This window comes from Chiloscyllium plagiosum, chromosome 13, assembly GCF_004010195.1.
Source record: "Chiloscyllium plagiosum isolate BGI_BamShark_2017 chromosome 13, ASM401019v2, whole genome shotgun sequence".
NCBI lineage: Eukaryota > Metazoa > Chordata > Chondrichthyes > Orectolobiformes > Hemiscylliidae > Chiloscyllium > Chiloscyllium plagiosum.
This window is the reverse complement of record NC_057722.1, coordinates 83,250,506-83,270,495: the sequence shown is the minus strand read 5'-3', so window position 1 is coordinate 83,270,495 and position 19,990 is coordinate 83,250,506. Positions and strand designations below refer to the sequence as shown.

Here is a 19,990-nt window from a genome sequence, read left to right as displayed (position 1 = left end):
TCGCCCATTTTTTTTTTTTCCAAATTTCCCCCCCCCCCCCCCCCCTCCAGCAGTCACCTGCTGAAATCGGATCTATCTCCACATGGAGCTGTGTGTATTCTCACTTGCACTTTAAGTCACTAGTAGGAATGAGTTTTATTTTAGAAAAAGGCTTTTATCTCGCAGCGCGCGACAAACCACGTCGTTGCCTGAAAGCAGTCACCTGCTGAAATCGGATCTATCTCCACATGGAGCTGTGTGTATTCTCACTTGCACTTTAAGTCACTAGTAGGAATGAGTTTTATTTTAGAAAAAGGCTTTTATCTCGCAGCGCGCGACAAACCACGTCGTTGCCTGAAGTGAGGCTAAGTTCTAAAGTCAGTGAAAAGGAGAATGGTTTTACCGCCACATTAAGCAGTCCCCAGGAAAGCGGATTAGATGTCTTACTAAAGCTGCTTTGGAAGCTTCTGCTGCCCAGTTTCTGGGAAGGCAAGAGGCGGATTTGCACAGGGTTTCTTATCCTGCTGGCCCTAGGAGCGCATCAGCCAACACAACTCAGAAAAATAACAACTTTGGAAAGGTTTTATTTCGGGGGAGGTGGGTACTTTTTGGCTTTTTAAAACAAAAACGTCTTTGCTAACGAGGCTTAAACACGATTGATTAGGAAGTTCCCTTTTCCTTTGGGTGACCGTCCTGTTTCTCGATGTTCTGAAAAATAACTTCATAAACTTTGAGTTACATGCACGTGTACTTATACAGACAGGAACAAAACACACACAGGAGACTCAGTTAAAAATCACACAACACCAGGTTTTAGTCCAACAGATCTATTTGGAAGCACTAGCTTTCGGAGCAGCTGGTGTTGTATGATTTTTAACTTTGTACACGCCATTCCAACACCGACTCCTCCACATCAGAGGAGACTCAGACACACTTTCACAGATCTCCCCCGCGCACATACAAATAGCTACATGTCCAGGTAAAGATTTACAAAGAAATTGGGGCATTTGTCCCGAACACGTTAACCTTCTGCCATCTGCACAGGTACCGCCTGTGTCAGCCGCTGTCCTAGTTAATAAACACGAATCAAATTCAGACCCTTCCATTCTACTGGCCAGGGAGAAGCTGTAACTATCTGCTGCCATTTTCCAACGTGATCAAGAAACTGTGGCCTCTGATTTCTTTCCTATCCCTTTCTTACGCGGCTCCTTAACTGACTCTACCTTCAAATCCAGGCAAGTCAGGGTTTGAATGTTATCGAATCTCCACATTCCGTTTACTACACCTTCTTTATATCATTTTAAAATTTGTTAAATAAACTCGATTTATCTGTTTGCATTTTCTACACAAACCCCATGGTCCGATTTGAAAGGCAGATATTTTAGGAATGTAACAGACATCTATAGCACAGATGTGGTACACGACATTTTTTACTCGTTCACGGGATGTGGGCATCATTGGCTAGGCCAGCATTTTATTGCCCAGGGGGCAGTTGAGTCAACCAGGTTGCTGCGGGCCAGGAGTCAAATATAAGCCAGACCAGGTAAGGATGGCAGTTTCAAAAACAGAAGGTGCTGGAAAAGCTCAGCAGGTCTGGCAGCATCTGTGAAGATAAATCAGAGTTTAGGTTTTGGGTCCGTGACCCTTAGAACTGGTGGTATCTATACAAACCAAGGAAGAGTCACTAGACTCGAAACGTTAATTCTGATCTCTCTGCACAGATGCTGCCAGACCTGCAGAGCTTTTCCGGTAACTTCTGTTTTTGATTTATAGCATCTGAAGTCCTTCCGGTTTTTATTATGGATAGCAGTTTCCTTCCCTGAGGGACATTAGTGAACCCGATGGGTTTTTCCAACAATGGTTTAGATTTTTGAATTATACTTCTTAATTCAAACTCCATCATCTGTCGAGGCAGGATTCGAACTCGGGTACCCAGGACCTTACCTGGGTCTTGGGATTCACATTTCAGCGCGAATAACACTAGCCCATTGCCGTGTGCTGCATGGTGTATGTGACAAATACATATGACAGTAATAGTCTATACGATATGTGTATGACAGATAGATTTGACAGATATGGAATATATGATAGATAAGTTAAATATGTCAGGTATGTTTGGTGACCGCTGTGACACAGGCCTGGAGTTATGTATTTCCAAGGAGCTGGCCTTAGGTTCTGGCAGATGTGTAATAGATAATATTTAAATATTTTTAAATACCGCCAATCGTAACTTTACTGATTCCAAGGCATAGTCTGCGAGTTTTAGTCATTACTGATATCAATTGTGTTTTGTTTAATGTGCTCAGTTAAACAAAGTAAATCGCTCGTTTTGTTACTGCGAGGCTTTCAATTGGTCTCTGTTATGTCTGATCAGGGATCTATTTACTTAGGATTTTTGTTGTTGTGTACGGAATTACTGACGTGCAACTTTAAATGCGACACCGAGGTATCACCGGATAAGCTCCGGGACTCCTTTGTAAATAGCAGCAGAACCTGGACAGAGATTCTCATAGAATCCAGCGCTGAGAACCTTCAGCAAACCCCGGTTACTGACCGCGGGCTTCCTGCTGTTCCTCAAGATGTCCATTGTTGGAGCTTTTTAATTTAGCAATAACTTGGGCAAGCTGAACCTATGAGCTGTTCTATTTTCTTCCTGTCAGGATGAAGGATTTGTTTTATGATGCATTGTGTGTTAAATAGAAGCAGTAGCGAGTTGGGAAACTGATTACTATTTGGTGGAGTTGATCTACTTTTCTGATATAGAGCTGGCTATTTTTTTTAAACAGTTCTCTGAAAAGCAGGAAATGTCGCTGTGTAAACAAAAGCGTCGAGAATCTGTACCACGTCCTGGGCAAATGAGCTTCATATTGATAGGGCTGGGACTTGGAGCTGAAATGGGTTTTGGGATGGAGTGGCAGTGCTGCAAACTGTCCAGTAGATGGCAATCGCAATTGGCAGTAAAATTATCTGGGTTGTGATTTCGATTTCAGCCAATCTATCATGTGTTTTACACAAAATCAATCTGCTGATCTCTGCATTTCTGCAAACTTGTATCGTTTCGGCGGTGCTTGTGAAAATCTCATAATTTTCAAAGAATTTTTAAAATATAATTTTCCTGAGGATAGCGTTTTCTGATGGTCTCAGCAACATGCGCTATGCCATTGGACTGAGAGCCATTCCGGCTCCTTGTAGCTCGGGAACTAGTCCCAGTGAACACAGAGCACTGGGACGATGAGACAGAGCGAGTGCCGAGGGTTAAATCGACAGCAATCTATGCCAGACTGGCGTCTCCCTCCTGCACGATTACATACACTCCTGCTCCATTCACACATCCACAGGCTCCAATACTCACACACAGTTACAAAGCTACAGGGGCACACTCTGAAACACTACCATGTGGACACATCCTCATGGAAAGATAAGGACACACACTCGGGTCGTTCGACTCATACAGAATCATATGAAAGCGCGCGCGCACACACACACACTGGGGCATATTCGAACCTGCACAAACACGCACAGAAAATAAAAGCAACACAATTTGTAACAGAATCACCACATCGACACAAACATTTTAATACACAGAAGTGGCGTAAAAGTACTTCTCAATTCAACAAAATATTCTAATGGTTACCACAGATCTAGTTTGAGTTTTCTGATCCCAATGTACGCAGATCACCTCTCCTCTAATTCTAGGTCAGAAGGGGGAATGTTCACTCATGATTGCCTAAAGTTCAGCACCATTCACAATTCCTCAGATACTGAAGGAGTCCATGCCCAAATGCAGCAACACCTGGGTTTGGATTGATAAGTAACAAGCAACATTGCGCCATACAAATGTCAGGTTAATGACCATTGTTAACAAATAATCTATCATCCCTCGATGTTAAATATTATTGCCAACACTGGATCCCTCACTATCCCGCACATCCTGAACTTATCATTGACCAGAGATTCGACTGGACTCACCACAGCAACTACAAGTGAGCAACTCATCTCCTGTCTCTCCAAAGTTTGCTCACCTTCTGCATTTATCTCTCAGCCCCCTTGTCCCTCCACATTCCTGATGACCCAGTGATGTTGCCTGAAATGCCGATCTCCTGCTCCTCAGATGCTGCCTGACCTGCTGTGCTTTGGCAGCGCCACATTTTTGACTCACCATCTACAAGGCACAAGTCAGGAGTGTGATGGAATACTCCACAAATACTAAGGCTCCTAGGTCAGCATCCTCCAAACCCACGAACACTACCCTCTAGAAGACAAGCGGAACAGATATATTGGAACACCATCCTCAGCATGTTCCCCTCTAAGATATTTCCATTGACTTGGAAATGTATTGCTATTCCTCCCATCATCACTGGGTCACAATCCTGGAATTCTCCATTCTAAAGAAGGGTCACTAGATCCAAAATGTTAACTCTGCTTTCTTGCCTCAGACACTGCCAGAGTTGCTGAGTTTTCCCAACAATTTCTATTTTTGTTCCTCCTCAAGAGCATTGTGGGTCTACCGACAACATACTACAATGGCTCAAGAAGGCAGGGCAGCAATAACCACAAACTACAAGTGAATAAAAATTCTAAAGGGCACTACAGTTGTACTCAGGCCCCTTTCAGTAACAAGGGTAGAGCTTGTTATTGGGTGGAAGTTGATACTTTCTACACTGATGTGTTTGGCAAGCTCACCATCTTCTCACCTCCACCCTGATTATCCATGCTGAGGCCTGAAGGAAGTTGTATGCAATTGAAGTTCATGTTTTATGAAGCACAATTATTTCGTTTTGCTTGGCCCAAATAGCTGCAGATGTTCGAGGCAACTTAGGATCGTAATTGGGCAATCAATGATCACTCATTCCACATCTCAGGCTTTTGGTATTAACACAATGGCAGGCATAGGGCTTGCCATGCAGGGAACACAAGAAACGAACTTTAGGTTTCCTCAAGCGTTCGGTGGGGCTTTATCATTTAAAGGCATTTGGTACATGATTGATGTTGGTCGGGAGGGGGTACTGCTGAGAGTTTTCTCCTGTTCCTGCAGTTAATACTCTCCCTCTTCCAAATGCCTACCAATCTTTAACCACCTTTTAAGCATCACTCACCTGTGATTTGGAGTCACCCGCACCCCCACAACACGACCACCCACCTGATCTCAGGCTTTGGGTGGCTGTTATACCACAGAGGTGACTGCCTCTCTAATGGCTCTGCCATTCAATACACTTAGTACAGGAGTTGGGAGGTCATGTTGCGCCTGAATAGGACATTGGTTAGGCCATTGTTGGAATATTGTGTGCAATTCTGGCCTCCTTCCTATCAGAAAGATGTTGTGAAACTTGAAAGGGTTCAGAAAAGATTTACAAGGATGTTGCCAGGGTTGGAGGATCTGAGCTACAAGGAGGGGCTGAACAGGCTGGGGCTGTTTTCCCTGGAATGTCGGAGGCTGAGGGGTAAACTTATAGAGGTTTACAAAATTATGAGGGGCATGGATAGGATAAATAGACAAAGTCTTTTCCCTGGGGTCAGGGAATCCAGAACTAGAGGGCAAAGGTTTAGGGTGAGAGGGGAAAGATATAAAAGAGACCTAAGGAAGAACTTTTTCACGCAGAGGGTGGTACGTGTATGGAATGAACTGCCAGAGGAAGTGGTGGAGGCTGGTACAATTGCAACATTTAAGAAGCATTTGGATGGGTATATGAAAAGGAAGGGTTTGGAGGGATATGGGCCGAGTACTGGCAGGTGGGACTAGATTGGGTTGGGATATCTGGTTGGCATGGACGGGTTGGACCGAAGGGTCTGTTTCTGTGCTGTACATCTCTATGACTCTATGACCTGCACTCATCTTATTGGACAGAAACTCTCGGTGGACAAGATTTCCAACCCCAGAGTTTGGGGTAACACTTAATTCAACCAGGTTAAGGTTAGTGCAACTATCCCAAAGGGACACTGTGGGGTTTGTTATAATGATCGAGTTCACCTATAAGAGTATTACATTCTCAGTCATTCTCATACAGGGTTATACAGCTCTGGTTGGGTCTCTGGTAGCGGAGGGATGAGACCACATGTTACAGTTGGGAGGGCCATTTGAGTTGAGGAACAAGGTGGGCTACTGAGAAAATTGGATAATTTCCGTGTAAAGCCTGTAAAGCCTATAATTTTGTAATATTTGTAATCCTGACCTGATCTTCTGGGCTGGATCTTGTCTTTCTATTCGAGTTCAGTTGTTTCCATATTGATTTCAACAATATCTTTATTGGGTGGTTTGCGTGGCATGAATTTATTATTTATGACATGTAATTTCGATTTCAAGAAGGCAGAGAGAATGGGAACGGGCCATTTTTTCAGAGCTTGTCTCCATTCGCTCCACCAACCTATGACTGGGTTAGACAAAGTAAGCAGTGCAAAGTGACGACCCGCACAAAGGACAAGGTACTGTGACTTGTCCCCATCAGTAAAAACTTCCTCCAAAAGACTGGCGGTTGACAAGTATCTGTCTGCTTTGATTGATGTGCTGTCTTAGACATCTTTTCAAGAACGATCTTACGATTGTCAAAACAACTCAATCCTTCACAAGACGAACTTGTACACGAGATCGATTTTGACAATGAAATGGTGTGGAGACAGTGGGACTTGTTCAATATTCAAACGTCTTTTTAATCGCGAGTTGTATTTTAATGCTATTGACGTGTGACGGCTATGACATCTATTAGAGTCCGTCTCAACTTAGAAAATAGATCTTGAGGGATTAAGGAATTGTTGTCATATTTACCTAAACGCAGAACTCAGTTTATTAAACAAAATATATTAAAATGCATTGGTTAAATTTGAAATAAGACATGGTAAAGATAAACCATTTACCCATGTTTCTGAAAGATTAAACTGGCTGGAGATATGTGTTATACCTTTCTGCATATATATAGCAGGAATATTTGGATGTTTGCATTGAAATTTGTCGGTGGAATTATATTCATATTTGTGTGAATGTTTATTTAACTGTGTGTAGACGTGTCTGTTCTCTAACGACTCGGCCTTTATTCTAATCATTTACACGTGCAACAAGGTTTAATTAATGGAATATATTGAGCGGTGCGTACAGCAGCTCCGGAAATGTGTTACTTCGGTATAAAGATTTATTTATAAACGTGTATTAGATACCGTTTCTAACGAATTCTTACAGTTCTCCTGTATCTGAAGTGCACTAGCGGCAGAGGTTTTTTTCTCTCTCTCTGTAGTTAATTTGATTTGTCTAACAGTCTTCATTCTAAAGCCAGAGTTCCAGAGGAAGCAATCTCCAGGGCTGCTGAGGGAATTCGTAGTAGCTTGCTGTAGAATTAATTGCCTGAATTTTACATTCAGATATAAAATGGATTATATGCTGCTGATTTGTGAGGTATAAGTTTAAATACAATTAGAGAGAACAAAATATGTATTTTAAGTGGGAATCGGAGCAATTAAAGAAAAGAAACAACTTCCCAACAACAATGGAAGTTCCTAATTCATTATATCAAACGGAGACAGCACAAAACTCCACAAAAATTGGCTACATTTGTCAAACTATCTTGACTTTCCAAGAGGTCAGGCGATTGTGAAAGACTGTGTATACAACGAGGGGAAATATTTGACAGGGATAGTTGTTTCTGTTCTCATCTTCGTCTAAACACAATTTACTTTTTTAAATCAAAAAATTAAATTTCATGTTATATTCAAAGAAATCGAGTTTAGATTCAAAGCAGTGTGCGTGCTATGTGTCCATAGATCCGGTGTTTATTCTTCACTAAATATTGTGGGCCATTGTTCTGCATTTGTTGTGGCTGGGTCTCCCTTGTTTGATTACAAATAACTTTATTTCGCGTTTCTTTGCCTTGTATTTGATGTTCTTGCTTGTTCTGACGGTGTAATTTGACTCTCATTAATCATTCTCACAATTACCAGAGCTCTCCACGGTCCTACTTCATCAATTTTCTCCATTCGTTTCATTAAAACGACACCTTCGAGGTACACCGAGCTCAGAAACAGCCTTCAATGGGGAACACCGAGAGAAACCAGAGGGTGTCTTTCCTTCGGTTTCTTGCTTTTTGCTTGTCACTGATTAGTTACTTGTTCAAATGAATATTCGCTATTTCATTTTGCTTAAGATAACATCACGATTTTTTCCCTCTTGTTTTTAGTTCGATCACTTTGTTCTTTCTCTTCACCCGCGGGCATTCTGTTGGCTTCCCGAATGTGAAACTGAAACGCCACAGACGCGGAGTTTTTCCTGACCTGGAAAGTGGAGCGGAGTCGGAGGAAGCTGTCGGTAAAGGTTTAGATCCTTGTTCAGTTTGTTGTTTGGGGAGGTTTGTTCATGTGTACCTGTTGTAGGTCGCAGGCCGTGTCATTCCGTGAAGCGACAGTGTATCGAAGTGTTGCTCGGCCACGGAACTCTGGTGAACACCGAGACCGGGAAAAACTCACCGTTTGGGCCCTTTCCACTCGGGCCGGAAAAGACAACCTCGCTGTGGGCGAATTAACATTCCTATTTAAACACAGCTTCCACACTGAGACTCGGTCCCCGTTCATCAAATAGAGGTACGGCATCTACCCGGATACCGAGGGCTTTTCTTCAGCTGGAACATTAGGTATTTATTATGTTGCAAAAAGGAAAGGGACATTTAATGAAAGAGAAATTGTTCAAATAATGTTTTTCAACTCGTAAAATATTCTGTTCTCTCGTGCCTGTAGACCCACTGAGCAGCCTTGGGATTACTAAGTCTCTGGTGTCCCGGGATACAGGGAAAGAGGAAACATTCCTGTTGCAGATCGCCCTTTACTAAAGTTGCTGATATAATGGTGGCAGAGTGTTGGGCTCAAGCTGCCTGAAAAGCCTAATACCGGGGAGGAGAGGGAAAGCGCTGGGCGCTCTCCCTGTTTCACTGGAAACTTCAAGCTTGCACTTTCTCATCACCAAAATGATTTTAACGTCAAGCAGATGCAGGTGGGATTTTAAGAAGTGTGCTGGTGATGCTGTGACCGTTTCGGCCTCCTTTACATCGTTTTTCTGTCAACAAACCATACATTAAAATACCGCCCCCGCCTTCCCTGTAGAATAAACAGCGTGAGCTCTTTCAGGTGTAGCCTATGTCCTGCTCTCCTACACTCACTGACGACATTTTTCCACCAGGTCAAACAGTGCAAACTCATTCCGGTTTTCACTGAGGAAAAGAAAATCGAAGTCTGCACAAACAGGCAGCGGGTTTATTCCATTTTGCTTCAAGATCTGGTTAATGTTGAAGAGACAAGGCAGTTAGGAGTTGTACCATGTTCCACCACAACTCTCTGTCAGCAGCAGTCTCCAATCATTAGGATCCATACCGCACAAACTCGTCTCTCCCCACTCTCAGCAACTAAACGATATCTCAATCATTCCACATGTGGATATTTCATGTGAAATACATAAATGCACAAAAGCTGCTTTATCCGAAGAGCGTTCGAAATACAGTAAGAACTATAGAATCTGCAGGTGGTCTCCGCTTTCAAAGTCATATTGTCACCCATGAAAGACCGCTGCCAAATAGCAGTACTCGGGGATAACACACACACTGCTTTGGACACTCCGTAGTCTGTCTGCTGCAGATCGGTTTATCAATACAATGAAAGTACAAGTGACTGAAGTTCCCATCATGAAATTCGTATAACAATCGCTGGTTGGGAATTGGATGATTGGGACCAATTAACAGAGTCCCAGCCTATTAACACCTGCACAACATACGGTCTGGTACTGACCCTGAGCACTTCATGAGACCGAGTTAAGCTAGTTTGCCCAATCTAAGTACTGTCGCAGTCGCCTGATTCGAACTGTCGTTTAAAGGAACACTACCTCTATTTAACATTTTAAAATAATTTGAACGGCACCCATGTTTCCAATTTGGCTTGTATTATTGATATACAACAGAGAAAATGTAGTTCAGTTTGCACATTTCCTAAAGGTTCACTTGTAGGATGACGTTAAAGACGACTTTCGGTTTATCTTTAAGATTTCTATTGACAAAAACAAATCGGATTCTGTCAGTATCTCTTAAACATCGTGATTCACGAGATCCCAACTTTACAGGTCGACTAGTTAGAAACTAGGAAATTAATGGGAACTGTAGGAATCAACTAAAAACAGCACAGCATATTCACTCAGTTCATCAGAATTCATTCGGGAAAGCGACACTTATCGAAAATAAAAGTTAGCTTTCCTTGAGACAGTTTTGTTCAGCTTAGCAATTTTTTTGTTTGTAACGTTTATCTATTTACTCCAAGTGTGAAGGCGGTATTATTACGGCAGGGCAAATATTCCCACAAGAGTTTAAGTGAACACATTTTGAAGGGTTATTTTCGTAGATTATCCAAAATTAAAACTGGAGGGTCTTGTGATGATTCAAAACCTTTTGCATTTGCTATGTTAATTGCTTCCCAAGGGCAAGGGTGCATTCCAGCACATAATTAAGAACTTTTTTAAAAAGCGCTATCAGTCTGATTCACAGTTTCAGACATTCTGTGGTTATCTCGGGTCGGGAGCTCATCCAGTACCCACTGAGATCTCCGTTTCTGGTTTTTATGAAAGTTGCTTTTTGGAGTGAGCAACTCGATCTTTCAGGTAGAGGTCCAGCCCAGTTTATTTGACTCATTCGCTTTGCACAAATTCAAATGTGTTCGTGTGTTTTATCTTATTTGGGGGAATAAAGAAACAATACTTTATCTCCTTGAGGGATATTAACTGGAGTCTCGGACTTGGTAAATTCAACAACATAACTAAACATGTCGCACTGAGTTTGAGTTTAACGCAATTAGTCAAACATCAGCAGAGCTCTTTATTAAAGTTAAAAACTACATTAAATTTTACAAAAAAAATATACGAGATCTCACAACAGCCAATAAAATAGATCCAGAAATTGAAGGGTCAAAAACAGATCCCAGGGAAGTGAAATGCTGTAAGGATTAATTCTTTTGATAATCTGAAATGTTTAACACGTTTTAAAATGTATTGTTTGTTAACAATTGAACAGTACAATTATTTCTAACACTGATTATATAGGAGAGTTTTTTTCCCCACATTTTAGATTCAGCCGATGACTTGCAAACTAAATTCCTTGTAATCCAGGCAAAGCTGTTAAAATTTCCCCTTTATATTCATCTCATTACAACAACCCTTTTCTCAAAACAAGTGATGTTTTCGCCCTAAAATGTTACTTTCTCTCTCTCTCTGACAGGGAGGGTTACAAAGAGGATTGCCTCCCTTGGACTGTGGCATAGAGCTGAGAGACTCTTACATTCCGCCACAAACAGTTTTCTTGAAAAAGACAGAAGCCTTGCCGCTATGCCCTGCACTTCATAAATCACATCTTTATATAGACAAGGTCAGGGCACCTAACAGCTCAGACATAGGTCTTTGCAGAGTTTCTGCACACTAAGGCATGTTTATTCTCCAGCACAGATCTCTGAGGAGCAGTCCAGCACGCTTCTAATTACTTTTGATTATTTTCATTTGTTGGGGTCAGCGCTGCTTGCCAGTGTTACTGCGGGCCTGATTTACTACAAATTCCATGCCTTTGAGGGACTGAATGGTGGAGTTTTTTTAGAATTAGCACCGATTATTTTGCCTCGTTCTTATGCGATACTGTAAACAGGAAACTGGAACGGGGGATTGTCCTTCAGAGAACCCATACTGCTCCCTCTCTTTTCCGTTAATGAAGCAGAAAGGTTTATTATTTTAGACCGGAGACGCACTAATAGAATATTGTGTTGTGCAGCTACAGAACTCACTTCAAAACTCCAGAGAACAGCCTTCCCAGTGTCCGCACACTACAGCCGGACAGATTTTTAATGTCATTAGCAACGCTTAGATGGTCAGGTCATCGTTTCTATATTTGCTGTGGGTTTTCCATGTTAACTTCCTTTCTTTTCGTTATCCAATGAATATTTAGTAGCTGTCATTCTATTAACGAGGATTTTTAATTGGGGGTGGGGGTGGGTGAGAGAAGAAAGTGAGCCAGCCACATCTGGACTTCCTACATTCAACATTTAAAACTTTATTGATGAAGGAGATTGTTAGGGAATCGTCCACTTTCGGACTCCAATCATTGGAAAGTATCATTGTTCTCAGGGAGTGGCTGAAACCACGGGGAGATGTTTTGACTTGCCTTTTTCTCTAAATGGAATTGTTTGGAAGCTACGCTTTGGAAAGGCTGGGATTCCTCTATCGCTTTACATTGTTTGCGAAATTAGACATGAAGTAAATAATCACAAGAGCCGCTCTCCTGCACAGCCCCGGGGCAATGCTTTTACACTTTCTTATTGAGTTCAGTATCGCGCTGCTCCCATCCAGCCTGGGCTCGGGGAGAGCAGACCTCCTCTGGCCCTTGTCTGTTGTACTGCAACCGGATCTCCCTTATATTCAGGCACAGACTCTAAGATTTCCCCGCACACAGGTTTGGATTGGACAGTGACACTGCCTCGGCTAAATACTGTATACCATCTCCCTGATCCCCAGGTGTTGGGAACGGTGACACTGCAGCTGCAAACTGCTGTCACTGAGAAAGTCTTCACAGCAGAAAGGGACAGAGCTCATGGTGATTCTCAAAGCCAAGCAAACCTCCCGGATCGCCCTGCGCCGGGAAAACTCCCTTGGGCTTTTTAAGAGAATCACACATTGCTATTGTCCCGAGGGTCTGGATTCCTCCAACGTCTCGTTCTCTTTAGAACCTACATGTTCTTCCTTTGCAAAAAAAAAACCCGAATCCCTTTGAAGCTTCGTCCAGATTCAAAGCCAAGTTCCATCTCATGAATCCATTCTTCCAATTGCCCGAGACTACCCAAATCTCCTCTCTTAGCTTTGCTAAGGTCGTTTAACATGTTCAGCGACTAAACATTTTAAAATAATGCCCCCTTATGAGTTTACTGCTTATTTTAATATCAAATCTTATAGACAAAACTTTTCCCCAACCCAGAAGTAAAATTAACAATTCATTCAGCAAAAAATGTTGGCCTAGCCAGAGATGCTGGCGTTCCAGAGCAATACAAAAAAAAACAAATAGAAGGAATCCAAGAACTTGACTTTTGAGCAAAGGTTTTGAAGATTACAGCTAAAGAGATAATCCTCACAGGAATCCTCACAATATCCCAATACAATTAACATAAATGGTTCAAATACAAAGGAATTTCACTTTTACCCAGATAATTCATAAATCTTTAATAACAAGAGTATTATCACTTTCAGGTAATATTAAAATATTGAAAAATGTGCAACTGAATATCTCATGATGGGATTCATTTTATAAATTTCTTCTTGAAGTGTAATTGCATTATTGTGCAGGGATCCTCTGTGGTCATTCCCCTCAACAATAAGTATACCGGTTTGGATACTGTTGGGGGGGGGGGGTGTCCAATTGTGGAGACGATAGCATTCCAGGATGATATGGCATACTCTGGCTGGACTATACTGCCCTATCCTCTTCTTCAGACCCATCCAAGCAACAGAACCTTATCCTCAGGGAGTTCTCTTGTCTGCTCCACCAAGACTCTGGCCTTGGTATGTACCTCAACTCAGTGAGGGTGAGATACTTATTTGGCTGAGTAACCTACGCGTTATATCAAAATGAGAGTGTTTTCTGTGCTCATACACCCTTCCAATCCCAGATCTACACCAATCATTCAACGTTTCATTGCATTTGGTAAGTACAGCAATATACTTGCAAGACATAACACGAAGTGAGTTTCCCCTTGTCATATAGCGCCCTTTGAAATTTCATGAGCGATGTGATAATTTTGGCCAGCATTTGCCTCTAAGTCATTGCTGCTACATCTGCATCACTGAGTGACAATGTTTGATTTGCAAACAGCAGCTGGGCAGGCGATCTTGTCCGGGAGTGCTGGTTTTGGCCTGACATAGCGATCTTTTTAGTGGAGGTTTCTGGTATAGTATCCAGCGGCCTGGAGTGGCAGTCTCATCCTGGCTGCATCTGCAGGGTATTCCGTTGTTCTTAAACAAGCTTTCGCTGAACCCAGGAGCCATTAACTGAACTGTGATGAACTTTGTCTTAATTTTCCTTTTATTAATTATTATGAATGACTTCTGTCATTGTTGTAGGTGCTGCGGTGGGGTGACTTATAAATTTTTTAGGGCGTTTGGCACCTGAAGGTGTTGTTCTGATTGGCTTGCTGCTGCTGGCAACCATTGTCACCAGGGTTAAGACCCAAGAATATTGAAGGCTTATCTAAAAAAAACACTAGTCTTAAAGAGGAAAGTAAGAGTTAATTTGTTTGATATCAGTCAGATCTGGAGCAGAATCTGAAGAGTGGAAGACAACAAATAAAGCTCGAACAGTGAAAAGATGAGGACAAAATATGAACAATGTGATGGTAGCATATTAACATGACACTGACAATAAGGAAAACATGAAGGACATTTTAAATGATCTATAAAGGAACACCCAAAAACTAGTAATACAGAAAGCAGATTTGAATGTTTTAGGAGTAGAACATGCTTTACATACCTACAGAATATTTTTATAATGTTGACTAAGCTACTAACTGGGAATAATCTAATCGTTAGAGCTATTTAGATTTTCAAGCCATGTTCAACCAAGTTTCTTATGTGATCTTACAACAATAATAATTTGCACTTGTATGGCACATTTAGTGCAGTAAAATGTCCCTAGTGTAGGGACAAATTACACTTTATGGATGATAAATTGTTTAAATGAATTGCAAATTAGCTTAGCAACATAATGTGATTAAATGGAAATTGTTTTGCTTGAGAAAAAGTAATCAGTTGTACTCTGCTGAGATGTGTTACAGAGCCCCTTCTGTTTGCAATATATGTGAATGACATAAGATGGACAATCTGACTGATTACAGGGAATGACACAGAAAGATCATACTTTGTGTTGGTAGATATTGAGATGGGAGCAGATGAGCCGAGGCACATGGGGCAATGATCAAGTGCTTGCCCTTGAAACACGGAGAAACAGGAACAGGAGTAGACTGCTTGGCCCTTTGTTCCTGCTCCGACAATCATAGTTGATCATTCAACTCAGTAACTTGTTCCTGCTTTCTCCCCATACCCTTTAATCCCTTTAGCCTAAAGAACTATGACAGGGTGACATCACTAAACTGCAGGGAATAATTGGGAAAGATTGCCAACAGCCTCTGGTAAATTATCTGGATAATTATATTCTAAAATAATTAGTTATTTATACTGTGTCTCATTAATGTGTCACAGTTAGACTAAACTCCTTAAACTGTATCTTCCTCCATGTATCTGATTTTACCAATTACATTAAAGCTTCCAGCAAACCTGTGGCTTCCGGATTCTCTTTTACAGGGACAGCCACTATGATGGTTTTACTAGTCTAACTGAATGGGTTATCAATTCCCCTCAGCTGTGGACCCATCAGACCTGACACTTCCCCACTTCCAATACTCTGGACCTGATCCCCCTTCTCCCTCTTTAGATCCAACACCTCTCTTCTCTGCTGCAGACTTAACCACCTGTTCTGCCACTGTCAGACTGATCCCCTTTCCCCTGCTCTGGAGCCAAGAATGTCCCTACCCCCCAGAACATGGCAACCCCTGTCAAGCCTCCACATACCAGGTCCTTCAAAGTTCATCTACTGTACATGTGACCTAGTCTGCTGATCACGTGTTGGACTTAACAGCAATCTCAGAACCCAGCAAACCAACATATAACGGCCCAGCTACAACTGCTTTCTGTGGAACAGGATTCCAAAGAATTCCAAAAAAGCCCTTGGAGAAAAGGGATTCCTGCTCATTCACTTCTTAAATGCAAGAGCCAATAATTTTAATCTGAGCTCTCTAGCTCTAGGTTCTCTCATGAGGGGAAGCATTCTTGTCAAAGCCTATCAGAATCTGTTATGTTTTAGTAAGATCATCTCTCATTCTTCTAAACTCTGATGAATATAGGCCAACCTGCTCAACCTTTCCTCATATGATAAACCCTTCACCTCAGAAATCAGTCTTGTGAACCTTCCATGAACGGTTTCCAATGCAAGTGAAAACCGGTTGATGTGGTGTATATGGATTTCAGCAAGGCGTTCGATAAGGTTCCCCACAGTAGGCTATTATGCAACATGCAAAGGAATGGGATTGTGGGAGACATAGCAATTTGGATCAGTAATTGGCTTGCTGAAAGAAAACAGAGGGTTGTAGTTGATGGAACTTGTTCATCTTGGTGTCCAGTTACTAGCAGCGTACCGCAAGGGTCGGCGTTGGGTTCACTGCTGTTCGTCATTTTTATAAATGACCTGGATGAAGGCTTAGAAAGGGGGTTAGTAAATTTGTAGACGACACTAAGGTCGGTGGAGTTGTGACGAAGGATGTAGTAGGTTGCAGAGAGACATAGATAGGATGCAGAGCTGGGCTGAGAGGTGGCAAATGGAGTTTAATGTGGACAAGTGTGAGGTGATACACTTTGTACAGAGTAATCAGAATGCAAAGTACTGGGCTAATGGTAGGATTCTTGGGAGTGCAGATGAGCAGAGAGATCTCGGTGTCCATGTACACAGATCCCTGAAAGTTGCCACCCAGATTGACAGGGTTGTTAAGAAGGCATACAGTGTTTTGGCCTTTATTAATAGAGGGATTGAGTTCCGGAACCAGGAGGTTATGCTGCAGCTGTACAAAGCTCTGGTACGGCCACACTTGAAGTATTGTGTACAGTTCTGGTCACCTCATTATAAGAAGGATGTGGAAGCTTTGGAAAGGGTGCAGAGGAGATTTACTAGGATGTTGCCTGCTATGTCTTACGAGGAAAGGCTGAGGGCCTTGAGGCTGTTCTCGTTAGAGAGAAGAAGGTGAGAGGTGACTTAGAGACATACAAGATAATCAGAAGGTTAGATAGGGTGGACAGGGAGAGCCTTTTTCCAAGTATGGGAATGGCAAACATGAGGGAACACAACTTTAAAGTGAGGGGAGATAAGACAGATGTCAGAGGTAGTTTCTTTACTCAGAGAGTAATAAGGGTATGGAATGCTTTGCCTGCAATGGTAGTAGATTCGCCAACTTTAAGTACATTTAAGTCGTCATTGGACAGGCATATGGACGTACATGGAATAATGTAGGTGGGATGGGCTTCAGATTAGTATGACAGGGCGGCACAACATCGAGGGCGAAGGGCCTGTACTGCGCTGTTATGTTCTATGTTCTATGATCTATGGTATTGAGGTGTGAATTAACATGGTAGAGACACATCACCTCGGAAGTCAGACTTTGAACTAACAAATTGAATGTGAAGCCCAAATTTTCCCACATCAAGCTGCCACCTCACACCATTTTGACTATACCCCACTGCAACATACCTTCAGCCTAGATGATCTATTGGGAACAAAATGCCTTATGTTTCTATCTTTTTCAATACACACTCTCAGAACAATTGAGATTAGCCACCTAGGGGTAAGTCAGACAGATGGAACTTGCACAGAGCTTCTTTATGATTAGTCTTCAGAAACCGACAGCTGGAATAATAATTCCTATCTGTTGACTGTACTTTACATTTGAATACAGTAATGTTGGCCAATTATTAAAAATGATCTGAAATCCTGTTGTTTTGAAACAAATACAATTGCAGTAATACATTTTCCTTCATCTGAGAAACAGCTTTTTAAAGTCAGTTTTGGTATTGAGAACAGTTTCCAAATTGTTTTGAAAAAATAATGGTCTTCATTGGACTGTGAAATTATTGTGTATTATTCATTAAATTGAATGCCAAAACCTTACAAAAAAAATGATGCATCAATATTTGGAATTTTGAACATCAAAAAGAGATTTGGTACCAGAAGAAACATTATCATGTTCATCATCCTGATAATATTAGTCTGTTTCAATAAAAATCTCATCAACAGCATAAGAAGCATTAATAGATCTGTTACTAACAAAACAACAAAAAAGTTTTATAAGAATACAAAAAGCATGTCAGTTCAAGTAAGTATATTGTTGAGACATTGATGCTGTGAATTAGAAAGTGAGCCCTAGTCATAGTGGAAACAAGAAAAGGTGTGTAACTTTGAAGTGTCTTTTTTGGTAACTTTTGACCCATATTTTCATGTGGCAGGACATCACATAGTGTCTGTTGATAGTTACACTGCCTTTGCATATTTAGGTTTTTGCATGACAAGATGGCAAATAAGGGAAATGGATCATGGATCTGAGAGGTGACAAGTAACCTTGCATTTCTTTTAGTAATCAAGATGAAGAATTGCAATATTAATAGTGCAAGGATAAAAAAGGATATGCCAATTAAAATGGAGGAATTTGATGTCAAATCAGGCACAGAAGAATAACTAAAGAGAACAAAATAATGGTTGACTTGACAGAAACAAAATAGTTTCAGAAAAATTAAAACATTTACATCTAAAAAATTAAAGTCTCCAAAACACTTAAAACCAGGAGGGATAAAACTCTACACTTGTAATAATTAATTTTCAGAGAGGCAGTTTGGGAATAATTGACACCTATTATTTAATAAAATAGCAGTTAGAATTAAATAGACAAAACTGAACTGTCCATGGAAAATTTATTGTGTGTCAATCACTCCAAAGTAACCGTTTCATATCCATCAATTTCAATGGTTAAGTATAGATATGCAAGTTTATGAATTAGGAGCATAAACAGGCTATCTGGCCATTCAACTCTGCTCTGTAACTCAATAAAATCATGACTGATCTGTTTTTATTCAGTATTCCACATTCCTGTCTATCCCTAATAACCTTTGACTTATTTGCCTGACAAAAATCTACTCACTTCAACCTTAAAAATATTGACAAAAACAGAAGTTGTTGGAAAATCTCAACAGGTCTGGCAGCATCTGTGAAGACAAATCAAAGTTAATGTTTTGGGTCTGGTGACCAAAATATTGACCTCACTTCTACTGTCTTCTAAGGAAGAATTCCAAAACTGCACAACCTTGGACTTATCCACAGGAGTAAACAAACAGTGAAATTTTATTTTACAAAGCTCATGATGGAGTTGCAGAAGCCAGACAGTAACTGTTAATTGTTTGAATTTAACCAACCAACATCCCCTCACTTGCAGTTGCTGTACAATTTGCACATAAACAATGTCACTGCCATTAGCTTCATCATAACTTTGACAGAAAAATCTGGCCCACTGTGACATCTCTATGGGATTTCTAAGCCTTGTAGACAACACATAAAACAGAAGGAACGGTGGATGCTGTAAATCAGAAACAAAAATAAGAATTGCTGGAAAAGCTCAAATGGCCTGGTAGCATCTGTGGAGGAGAAATTGAGGACTGCAGTTGCTGGAGAAGTCAGAGTCAATAAAGTGTGGCACTAGAAAAAGCACAGCAGGTCAGGTGGTATCTGAGCAGCAAGAGAGTCAATGTTTCAGGCTTAACCCTTCATCATGAAAGAATAAAAGGAAAGAATAAAAGGAAACCTCAGGGGCAACCAAGAGGGTGGTACACATATGGAATGAGCCGCCAGTGTAAGTGGGTGAGGTGGGTACATTAACACCATTTAAAAGGCATTTGGACAAATACATGGCTAAGAAAGGATTAGAAGGGTATGGGCCAAGTGTAAGGAAATGAGGTAAGCATAAATGGACATTTTGGTCGGCATGGACCAGTTTGGGCTAAAGGGCCAGTCTCCTTGCTGTAGGATTCTATGACTCTAATTTTAAAAAAAAAATCAGTGAAAAGGCAAAAGCAATAACAATCACATGAAATTTGCCCAATTTATTTAATTTTCTAAAAAATAGGTTTGGACTTTATTGAAGCACTTGACAAAGTTCTACATGGTAGACTAATTAATAAAAATAATCACATGGGGTTCAGGGTAAGCTTGACAAAGGGTGGTGGTGGAGGGTTCTTTTACAGACTGGAGGCTTTTGACCAGCGGTGTTCCACATGGATTGGTTTTGGGTCCACTTTTGTTTGTTATTTATATATGTTTTGGATGAGAATATACAAAATAAGTTTAGTAAGTTTCCAGATAACATCAAAATTGGTGGTAGAGTGGTC

General features: G+C 41.2%; 1 protein-coding gene across 7 annotated transcripts in view; it reads right to left on the bottom strand.

Annotated features, from left to right (window-relative positions):
- The window catches only part of mecom (MDS1 and EVI1 complex locus), a 1,133,356-nt gene that overhangs the window by 248,922 nt on the left and 864,444 nt on the right, over positions 1–19,990 (bottom strand). The window lies entirely within an intron of this gene.